The sequence below is a fragment of the Augochlora pura genome, chromosome 8 (assembly GCF_028453695.1).
Source record: "Augochlora pura isolate Apur16 chromosome 8, APUR_v2.2.1, whole genome shotgun sequence".
In the NCBI taxonomy this organism is placed as follows: Eukaryota; Metazoa; Arthropoda; class Insecta; order Hymenoptera; family Halictidae; genus Augochlora; species Augochlora pura.
In genome coordinates this window covers 9,329,914-9,342,761 of record NC_135779.1, presented here as the reverse complement: position 1 = coordinate 9,342,761, position 12,848 = coordinate 9,329,914, and positions in this window count along the sequence as shown.

Below are 12,848 nucleotides of genomic sequence, written 5' to 3'. Positions count from 1 at the left end.
ATGGTATCTGCATCACCATCGGTTCACGATTCTGGAAAAGATCCTCTATGATAGAATCGAGTTCCTTATATTTTAGGCTGCTATGGAAACAAATAGTATTGTTATTTTATTTTAACCATAAATAATCTTTTAAACCCTGCTGATGAGGTATATAAGTAAAGAATATTAGTTTCTTTTAATCCTACCACAAGTTGCGAACAAATTTAATTAAACTGCAAGTCTTTATAAACAAAATAATAATCATTGTACATAGTAGTGGATTGCTATTTCCTGGAAACAGAAAACAATTTGTTGCTCCTTTTATTAACTTTAACAAGTGGACAACAATATATTAATGTTTTTATACTATTTTCATTTTTATAATAATATGAGTTATACAAAAAGACTATTTTTGCTTAGATCAGAAAATATTACAATGAGGCAAGCAGTCGAGTAACCAGGTTTCACGGTGACTTAAACTGAGAAATTACCAAAACACAACGAAACAAAGAACAATCTGCAGTTACGGAACACCCGGACGAGAGGAAAGCATTGTGCAACGAAAAATCCTGACGAACCCCTGCAGCCTCGAGTGGCCGCCGCCTAACACGGTCTTATCTGCGCATAATAGAAATTAGGGAAACCCGGTGACCCTAGCGATTTCACGGCGCATAAAGGCACAAAAGTCGCTCGAACGGCGGATGAAATATGGTCCTCCTTGCAGGTGCATCCACCCCATGCAGCCAGCTCCGATCCGTTCGAGGCATTGTCCGGGATATGTGACACTAACGCCATCCGTGTAATTATGCCGATACGGTTCCAGGCGTTGTTTCGTGACCGGGGAGGACGAGCAACCCTCTAAACACCCTTTGGTCACGCATCGAAGGGATGACGCTGCATCCTAATTCATGCTGACGATTTTTCGGGAGCTATCCTATTGCTTTCGTATCCTGGAAAGTGAGTGACCGAAATGTTGGTGGAATTTCAATAATTATTATTAGACCGTGTATCGAATTATCAGCAAATCTATAATATTAAGATAAAGAAAAGATTTCTTTCGAGCAGAAAACTCCTTATAAGATAGTTCTTAAGTAACTCAGAATTAATTCTAAATATTTTTCTGATTATGCATTAGACTCGTTGAAATACATGGTTAATAAGGTCTGTTAGCATTTTTCTCTTCGATTCAAATTTTTGTAAAATTACGTACGCGAACGAGAATTTCCACAAAGATCTACAGTTTATTCATAATTTCCGTTCTTAACAATACTATCTGTTTCAAAGACATACATATCTTCGTTAATTTACTTAAACTGCAAGTCATTGTATAAATTCTTGTTACAGTTCTTAAACTGCAAATTGTAAGTAACCGTACAATTTTTTACAGGTTCTTTTCTCAATCATCTGCACGTGGCTGACTGCACACCCATCGGTCACGTATAAAAGGGGTGTCTCTGCATCATAATACGCGCGGAGAGGATCCTCGGAGCCGGTTGCGGCATGGAGATTCACGGAAGGGTGGTCCGCATTTTAAATTACCGTCATTCATTATAAATTGTCGGACCCGAGCTGTACAACTTGATCAAGGATAACCGATAAGCAGGCTGCAGTAATTTTTATCCGATTTTCGTCTGAACAAAGAGCACGTAAATACTGGACTAGTAAAGCTACCCTAAACTAGTTCCAATCACAATCGATCCTTGAAAGAGTACAAAACTTTTGACTCAACCCTTTAGATGTAAGTAAGAAATTAGGCGATTAACAAAATCTCTGGGAACAGTGCCGCAATTTTTACATTCTCCGAATTATTTTATAAAAATAAGATTTTGTATTTTAGACTTAAAAACGTGTACAAAGAAGTTGAAACAAGTTTACGCCTGAAGAACCTGCAAGAAAATTCTGGAGGGAACAAAAGGATGCTCACTGAAAATGTCGTTGAAGCAACATCGACGCCTGCGAGCCCGAAAATTCGAAAAATTTCGAGACATTTTTTTATTTAATCCGGGGCTCCAATTGCTCAAAGGAACCCATCCAAACGGCACGTGTCCTCGGACCTGTTCCACCCTGGTCTTCGCGGCATTCCTGACGTCGACCCTAGATAAAATGTAATAACGCGTCCTCTTCAGGCTGCCGCGTACGAATCCATCTTTCGTTAACGAGGGTGGAGGCTCACGATTGCGTCCCAGGAATGCGTGATGACTACTTTGTCAGGAATGCGCAGCGGCGCCCATACGCGGGACGTCGGCGTCGGAACACTCCGATGGAAACAGCTGTGCCATGGACAAACCAGGGCCAAGCATGCTCTTTATGTCGATCGAAAACTGTTGAATCTTTCCAATCAACAGAAAGCTTGTCACTAAACGGTAACGGTAATTCTAAAGAAATCAATCAATCGCATGTCTTAAAATTTTGAAGAATATTGAAGACAGGGTAAAGTTATTAAGAGATCGTGAATTTATACGTCTATGATAAAAATAAATAGGTGTGAAATAGTAAAATGATGCAAAGAATGATCGAATGTTAATATGTTTCAATTAATTAATCTAACTGCGATGACAAACACTATAGATTCAACTAATTTAGTAGTGGATAAAGTTATCGATAGACTGAATTTTTGTACCTCTATAACAAATGAGGGTCACAGTAAAAAGATGTGATGAATTTGAAATTATTAATGCATAAGTTGATATTTTAATGATAATAAATTAACATCTTTTATCTCGTTTTAAAGTTTAGGAGAGGAACGTTTCGCAGGTTTTTCGATGTTTCCCGATACGGTGGCGGGTATCCGTGACTTTCGGTGCACACCACCCCTGCGAAGCTCCCCCGCAGTGCCTCCTGATCCTGGTCCTCTTTGTCGTTCGATAAAGGACACGCCGTGGAAACGGGAGGAGCGAGAGGAACGATTCCGATTCACTCGATACTTTCTTTTCTTTCGGCGCCTCGTGTTTCCCGGGGAATTCTTTGAGGATCGCAACGGAGTAGCGTTACTGATGCAGAAACGCGAGCGTATTTAAAATCCTCTTCGGCTGCCCACGTAAAATCAAATGTCAGTGCCGTTTGCGACTCGTTGGAACAACGACGCAAGAGCGAACATATAAAAATCGTCGTAAACGTGTTCAAACGAAAGTTTGAAGATTGAACGAGAGAGTTTAATATTTACACAAAGCTACGAGAAGCTACAAAACATATTTGAAGCGACGATAATATACCAAACAAAGAACCTGAGAAGAGAGACTTTAAACTTTGTATATGGAACAGACATTCAAATTGCATTGAAAAATTAAATGGAATTGAACGCTAATCTAAAAATGTTTAATACAGAACAAAAACACAAATTTCCTTGTTTCAAAGAATATGATTGAATCGAACACAGATTTATATAATGCAGGATAGGAATGTAAACAAAACAGTTAGAGTATATCAGTTTACGAAAAATTGTTTGCACAAATGTAATTCAACTTTTGACGAATATGAAACGAAGAGACTGAATGCAGCAGCTATATGATTCGCAGTTTGAATAGAAAGTAAAGAATTCTGTCAATTGAATAATCTCAAAAAAGCTACTATTTAATTATTCATATTCCTTATGAATACATTCTCATCTCTTTGGAAGTCAAATCGTGCTCCACGCGAAATCTTTTACATTTTCCCTTCGTTCTTTCCTCCGGGCATTTCGAGCAAGCCTCCTTTCCTGTCGCCGCCATTTTACAATCTTACCTCGGCGTCTGTAATTTATTCAAAGTCTGTACTGCTCAATTCTTTCCTTTATCAATCTCTTAAATTAGGTGTATACATAAATATTGCATCTGTTTAATAAAGCATTTGTATGTTTCAACAAGCAATAACTCACACATAATATATTATATGGGCTTTAGACAAATTCAATAACATCCTTGCTCTTCTGATTTCTTACAGGTAATTTAGACAATATCTAGTTTGCATAGAAGTCTGCGACGTAACAATAATATTAGGTACATCAGACATATTCATATTTATGACTTCACAATCTATTTAGACCTGTCATGGAATATTAAAATTATTCTTATATACCATGTGATTGTGGCATTATTCATGAATGTAATGCGAATAAGCAACATAAGCAACTATTAGTGCAATATTACTGCAAAGTATTAACGAACAATGATTTATACTACTTTACATTTCTGTTCTTAAATTCATTGAACCTACAACAATTTTAAACATTACTCGTGAATGCTTAAAATCCTCAACATCCAGATAATACAGTCTAGTTCCTGGAAGCATGATATCCTTCAAGGTATCAAACACCACTTTAACTTCTATCGTAACCATCAAAAAACCATCATTTAACAACCGATTTCTATTGCAGGCTGTTTATCACCATCATAGACGTCTTCGCTGTTCACAGGTCGCAATAAAAACAAGGGGTAAATAAAAACCGAGGGACAGAGGATCGAGTCGACGTTTCGACGTCGAGCCGGACTTACAATATAGCCAATCTGCAAACAACCAGCCCCTCCCCGAGCAGCCCTTGTAACCGGCCCTCCGGCGGCGTTTCTCCGTTTCGTTCATCCGCTCCGATCCGCTCGGTTTCGTTCGGATCCCCGCGAGAAGAGATTTTGATTCGCGCGCGATTGGAATTCACCCTCCCGAGAAGGGGGAGGGTCGACTTCCGGCCCCCGAAAAATAGATCCCTGTGTCGGCTATTGGCGAAGGTGAGCGTTAGATCGCGATTAACAGCGGGCTCGGAAGTTCAAAGGCCGATTTTACGCGCGCTTGAGCACGATACACGTGCCGCCGCGTGGCTATCGTGCGACCTTACACGGTTGCAGAACTACCGATCACTGGAACAACTTGTCGCCGTCACGGGACACCGATCGTGCTTTTTAGATTGTCCTTAGATCGATTTCAATCGCCGCCGATCAACGGACCCTCTCTATCTGTACAAGAAGATACCAGTAAACTTCTACACGTAGCTTAGAATTTGTCAGATCACACTTTCAGTCATTGAAACTCGCTGAAAAGTTATAGTTTTCGTAGACAGTGACATAATTTGATCATCTGCAACAGTATCTTCGTTAAAAGCAAAATTTCGTTGACTCGGAACATTTGCACATCGTTGCAGAACTTGTCTTATCGTTAGAACTCGTATTTGATGAAAACTGAATTTTACAGGTGCCGTTTTACCAAATTCTTCCACGTTGTCTACTTTACTGATGATTCCAAGGTGTGGTGGACATTGCCAGGACTTATTGCAAAATTTTGCAACAGCATCAAGACATCCGTGAAGCGGACGATTTGGAGGCGTGACATTCTGAACCCCTGAGAACAATTTACAATGGTACGTAGTTCGCGAACCAAGATAATATCGCGACGATCAATCTGCAGGGAACGAAAACGTTTGAAGTTTGCAGTTCCCGACGCGTTTGACTTCTGGAACCAGGGATCTCGGCGTGTTCCCGGCCTCGTATCCAGTTTCCCATGGGCGTAGGCGAGCACGTGATGCTCTCGCGACACGTGACGTCTGTCAATACGATACATTCATGGGGCCCCCCTATCTCTCGCTGAATAGGAAGAACGGTCGGGCCGAGATCTCTTCGAAGCGTTTGCAAACGAGAGCAACTATTTGCAAAGTGACCGGGTTTTCCCGAAATTGCCTGCACCGCTGGCGCTGCGAAAACAAGGGTCCCTGGTTTGCTAGAAACCTGGGAACTGTTCTTCCCGGAGGATTCCGACGATCTGTCTAGCTTGGAACGATGACCGTCAATTGAATCGATATTAATTGCCGAAATCGATCGCTAAATTACAGGATCTCGGAGGGTCGTGATACTTTTAAAGCAATGGTACATGAAATGACATTTCCGATTCTCGAACCTTAGAGATCTTTACAAAAATACTGTACCGCGCTAAACTACTTTGAAGTATGTAAAAATTTTATATTTGTAGTTTTCTTGTTGTAGACTATCAGAGACGAGAACACGCTTCTGGAGTTTGTATTAAATGAAGATACAATACAAATTGATACCTCAACTGGTATCCTAATTCCTTAGGCTAAAGTATCTCAGTGAAATCATTGTAAAAATACTGCATGAAACTTTCTAAAACACTTTAAAGCATGTAAACTAAATCCGTAAAATCAATATATGCAATATAAGTCAAAAAAACTTTGTATCTGCAATAGGTAATCGGAAGTCAGTGTATGGAAAATTCTTCTGGATCGATGGAAAGCCTCAAAGTACCACCACAGAGCTAAATAATCTTGCCATATGCATGAAGATAGAAGAAGCAAATTTCCTCGCAACTTGAATGCGTGTTCACATTAAACCGACCAGACGAAAGATGTTTAAATCAAACGGCGATATGAATATGTTTCCAGAGGAATGCACGGTACAGCCACCTTGTTCGGCTGGCCGTGTAATTTCTATACAATTACCGAGCTGCGTGATAAACGCGGAGCCGTTCGTTGTGCCGGGGAAAGTCAGCAAAAAGGGGAATAACGTGTCCGATGTGCCAATGGAAACGTATTATACGAATAAAACCGGGAACGCCGCGCGCCTGGGCGATCGGGATTTTCAAAGGCGGCGCTCAAACACGGGGCCAGCAATGAATAAATATTGTTCTTCGGGAAAATCACATGAGCAAAGCGGCGGATTCATATCCGGCCGGTCACGGTCGCGATACAAACAACCGGCGACGCTACCGTGTGCTTTTGTCCTGATTGTTTTTCGTTTTATACGGTGTAACGTATCCTTCTCACGACCGCGACCGGTTAAAAAATTGATCTTTGTCCCCGTAACAATTGTTCACGCGCGATCCTTCGTTTTCACGATATTATAATTTGCCGCAGAGACGTTGCATCCGATAAAAATGTTTGCATCTGTCGGTGGTGCGATCCGTCCATCCGTCCATCCGTCCATCCATGTATGGTATGGTATGGTATGGTATGGTATGGTATGGTATGGTATGGTATGGTATGGAGGACTAGGCCTGGAGGCCTGGAGGACTAGAAGAGGACTGGAGGACTAGAAGAGGTCTAGAGGACTAGAAGAGGACTAGAGGACTAGAAGAGGATGGAGATGGATGGATGGATGGATGGATGGATGGATGGATGAATGGATGGAATACTTCCCGTACAGTTTCCACTGTGCATTTTTCTGAGGTAGCACGGACTGAAATTCACTATCTGAAATCAAAAACCTCCGAAAATGATTTATGTGATCAATTTTATCTTATGGTAACAATTTCGGTTAATTATTTCAAATATTTCTTACACAAAGTTTGAAATTAAAAGTGTATAATAATTATTTTTTAATGGTTATTCAAAGGTATAGGTAATAGAGTCAGAAAATTAAGGACAGTAAGGATGAGGGATAAATGACGTAACTCAAATATGGAACAAATGGAGTCTTATATATTCGAAAAGGTCATGAGAGTGGGATGTAGGTAGCATTTCGATTTCTAATGTATGTGGTGTTGGTGTGCATTTTATTATATGCTGTACTCTATAGAAATAAGAAGTTCTACAGAGAAAGAAGCATTCCTCGGGTCAAAATGGTAGATCTACTCGATCGGTCGGCTAAGTGTTAAGAAAATAAATGTGTCCTGCTCGTTGGACATTTCAATGTTAAACAAGTGCATCAACAAACTAGTTTAAACGACATAATTTAATCATCTTTTCCAGAACTGATATCTACAAAAGAATTGTCCAACTTTGTTTTGAAACAGCACAAAGACGATAGAACGTGCTATCAGCAGATAGATCGACAAAGAATAGTATTACATTTCATAAGACGATCTCGCTAAATTACGTCGAAGATCATTGGGAATTCAAGTAAAAATGTGATAACATTCGATGATACGTGAGTTCAAAAATCGTCGAATCCGAAGCTCGCGGCCTCGATAAACAACCGAACGTTCGATTTTATTGTTGAACTAATACTCGATCGGGTCGCCGGTCAAATACGGGTCGCAAACAGGAAGTCGACGTCAGTCGAAAGTCGAACGAGGTCCTCGAGGGACAAGTCGGTACGACCGATCCTCATGTGTGAAAATCAAATATCGACGCCGCCCTTCGGCAAGGAACTTTATTCATAAATCTCGAACGGTGAATGGCGGCGGTGTTTGCCCTGCCCAGATATTAACTGTATCTATGCAGTGGCTACCGGGCTCAGGATATTATGACCGTTCTCGGGGCATAATTAGTAATCCCTGGCACGTGACGCGCACGTGACTGCGGCTCGCACGGCGTACACCTTCGACCAGAAGGGCGGTTTCGGTTATGCAGCGGGATACGGAGCACTGGGAGGGATGATGGCCGTATAGGAGACTCCGGGTCGCGTGCATCTTTAAATACCCTAGTTCATAAATATACCCGGCGATATTCCGTTCAATTAAGCCTGTCGTCGGCGATTGGCTTCAGAAATTTCATTACGCATCCACGGTTGGTAGGAATCTTTTTATCCATCCGCCGGGGGTTGATATCTCCGACAACTCTCAAAGTATATTGCAGTGAACGGCTGCTTTCGAATGCCCTTTGAAACTTTTAAATATCTCGCACGGTTACTGAGATACAGATTAAATGCATTGTATCTTTTTATAGACTATGATAAAAATATAGTCTGTAAGAAGTTGAAATTTCTTGAAATTGCTCTGTGTATTACAATTTTTGACAATTGTATTCGCAAAATTCATTTCATAGTCTTTACATGAAATACAAGATTCTGATCATACAATAACTAAAATACTTTCTTTTTAATTTTGCTCTCACTTCGAGTGACAAAGCTACTTTATAGAAACAACTAAAGGTGCTTTTATATCACAATAAAAATTCCATCCAATAACAACGAAACTTTCATTCTTCAGATCTCCATGCGAAATACGAAAGTGCATCAATCGCGAGAGACGCAAGATGTCTTCTCGTTCAACGAATTGGACGAGCGGAGACTGCCGGAGAGATTATTCTCAAAATTCTGCGAAGAATGTCTTTAATTAAATGCTCTGAAGAGTATAACGAAATCCGCGGTCTAATTGCCAGCCATAAAATGAAAAATTGGGGTGCTCGCGTTGTCAAACTCTCACGCATTTTGCGTTCCAGGTCGGCGACTTCGCAACCGTAAACAGCAAAGAACTTTTAATTACAGGACGAGCGGTCGAGCGCAACCTTGCATCTCGAAAATAACTATAAACGGAGAAGTCCCGCCCGTAATTCCTGAGAATTTGCTCAAAGGATCCGTCGAGAACCGAAAGGGAGGATTCCGTTCCCGGCAACGGTATTCCCCGTGGACACCATAAAATCAAAAAACCGCAGTTCCCGCGACGTTTCGAGGAAGACAACAGAATAAATTGACCACACCCCGGGAAACGAAAGGTTCCGAAGGACCCGATGTTGCTCCACGGGATCAACAGGCTTCGACGGCTCCTTGGACAAATTACGTACGGGTTCCTGGTCCCCGTGTGTTTGTCTCTTGGACTATAACCGAAATAGGCGAATTTTTTACGAGCCTGGTGTGCCACCGCACGGGATTTCATCCCCGTGAAATATTCCCACCGCGAGGGCGGCCTTCGCAAACGGTCATTAATTATTTATGTGCGGCGAGACGTAACGATCGCGACGCGTGTCGAAGCTTTTAGCGGCTCCGCCACCTTTGCACCTTCTGATCGTCGAGGAATCATCGTCGACGACTTTATTATACTGTACACGAGTTCCCGTGACGCCCCCTTGACCTCCATTTTGCCCAGGCTGGCAATCGTTCGCCCTTCCACCATCCTAAAGCGTTCGCTGCTAAATTCTCATCGGAAGATCTTTCCGCAAACCAAAGTCATTATATCCAAGAATTCGAATTTGTGACAATGCGAGCCTGTTAGCGATAACATCATCATATTAAATACCAAATGGAAACGTTCACGCAAACCTCTCGCTTCTCTCGCTTCATTCCGTTATTCAATTATACTGGTTTAATACAAATAACACCAGATAAGAACAATGGTTCATATTTATACAGTTGAACTAATAAAAATAATCCCAGACGTGCATCAAATCTATTAGTACGGTAATTATTTATAGAAATGAACGTTTCCAGTTGTACTTAGATCGTAGATCTTCCTTGCGCATCTATGACAAATGATCCATGACAAAATTAATTAATCTGTCGATAAGTTCGTATTTGCAATAACACAAATCAATTGGCAGGTATGATTAACTATAAAATTACTATAAAAATGTAAATTTAACTATAAAATGTTAATTAGCTATAAAATGAACGCCTATATAAAATTAACTATAGAAATGAACGCCTGTAATTGTTATTAAATCGTAGATTTTTATAGCAAATAACTTTAATATGAATCAGTAAAAAGTGTTTTAACGTCATTAAAGATTTGCTAATTGTGATCAACGTAGAAACTAATTAATCTGTATTTTTACGTATATTTGTAAGTTTCGACAATTTAACTTTGAAGTATATTACACTGCAATCATACAGAAATGGATTTTGTTATTGACGGGGACCAAGGAAAATCACCGACGAACAATGAACTTTTGTTGATGAATGAAGTTTATTGAATGAATCGATGGAGTTTTCTTTCGGATAGCACAAGCGAATACATTTCACTGGGGTCGTCGAATTTAATTAACACTTCCGCGATCCGATATCGCGTGTTCGAATCGGGACGCGAACGATAACAATGTATGGACAGCTTTCCTGTTCTCAGGAGATGAAATATATTATGACGATTACATGTTATCGATCTGAAAACATTAACATATGCCCGACGGTCCTGGGATTAATGAGACTGCAATAAAATCGAAAGGGAGAGACCGTCGTACTGGAAAACTAGATTCAAATAATACGTGAACGTTTCTGGCGGGACTATTTAAGGCTTGGATGGCTAGTCTTGTGTCCGCTTCGACCCAAAATATAAATATTAACTATTAACCCCTTGACGTACCATTTTCTATGCTTAAATATTAATATTAATTTGAATTAAATATTAATAACAAGGGACTAGAATTCTATTACAATTTTAAAGAACAGAATAACATCCATACTTAATTATTTATTACTAGTAATTTTTATCGCGAGTCGTACTCGTCAAAGTACGGCAAGGGGTTATATGACAACCAAACAGAAAATAAACAGAATTAAACAGAGAACATTATTAAGGAAGCAAACGTCTGTTCACATGCTACATAATTTCATTCAAAATTATTACCTTAAATTACAATCGAACCTCGGTTATCTGGACTAGTGAGAAAATCATAAACATTTCAATAATACAACAGATTAACAGGTGGCGCGTGTAAGGATTTCCCAGGCTCGTTTCATACGCCATTTTAGACTTGACGTCCTCCCGACTCGTAACTATTGCAATATCCGTAAAATTCATGCAATACTCGAAACAGTTATAGAAGATATGGAATTTGAAAAACAATTCTTTTTGGCGACATATGACGCTGGCAGTACACCGTATAATTATAAAAGAGGTTCATTTACACGTAATGAAAAGCAGACAGTTCATATGCGCCAATCTAATGCAAATAGATTTGGTCGTGTAAAAGTTACTTCCACTATTATTTATATTACTTCCATTATTAATTCGAAGTCGCAGTATGGTAAATTTGATCGACGGTTCAGTGTTGCGATTAAAAAAAAGTGGTTCAGAGTTCCGTGGGCGGAAAAAATGGCGTCAGCGGTTCGGAGGCCGCGGTCTCTGCGTATCGAGCGACTCTAGCCTGGTACAAGGGATCAACATGAGCTTAACGGCAGGCGCCAATATACCTAGCCACCCCCGCACCCCCGCATACCGACCAAGCCGTCAAGCTGTGGTATTAAACGGGGCATGCGTGAGGTCCACGGTGGTTGGTCACGTGTACGTTTCCAACTACCACCCTCCCGCGAGCCACCCCCTGCCGAGCTGTGCGTACATTCTTACGATTTCTAAGGAAGTGTTGCCTTCGCCCTACCACCCCCGAGACAATTAAATTAAATACGGGATTTTGTAGCCGACAACCCCGCGAGCGGCTGCGAACTCGCGGCGATCTTCGTGCAAACGAGAACTTCCAAATATTTCTCATTTCTTATTAACACGTTCACCGCGATCGACGTCTTCATAATTTTTAAGATCTACAATTTACAGTTAAGAATTCTTCGACGAACTAGTTTACCGGCCATGTAACGAGTTAAACTGACAAGTGAGCCAGCATTGGTATCGATTGAAATAAAATTTCTATCTAACTACGAAATCTTCAAAAAAGATCCAGTATCGTTTCGAGGATCAACAACGACGACGACGACTCTTGTGTTTATTCTGCGAAATTTAATAAGAGACGTTCGATCGGATTTTATTCTGAAAACAAGCGAAATCTTTTATTTCCGGCGATGCTTGCGGTTTCGATTCGTTAATTAAACTTTTTCCACGCTGTAATTGTCAGTTCTAAGGGCAGACCGCGATCGGCAAGCTAAATTATTAAATGAGTAGCTCAGACGGATTCGCTTAATTCCGATCGAATCATGAATATTCTAACGTGAATTCATAGTAATATCGAGACCGTGAAAGATAATAAAAAAAAAGATGCCTTCCGGTCCAAGGCAATCTGTTCGCAATCCTTTTGGAAGAACGAATCAATCCCGAAGGAGGATATTCCAAATAATTCGTTCCGGTTTCCGGTTCGTTCCTCAATTAATTCTCTATCTGCGACAAAAAAAAAAGAAATGAGGACGACCCGCTGCGACGTCTCTCGTTTTTCGTCCCGCTCGGAATGTCCGATGTGCCGGGCGTTCTTTCGCGATTAATATTTCCTGTTTAATAGCCTGACTATTTTTATTACGCGCGGCATTCGCCGCCTTTTGTCCTCTATTAAGCCAAATTGCACGATTGTTAAATTCCAC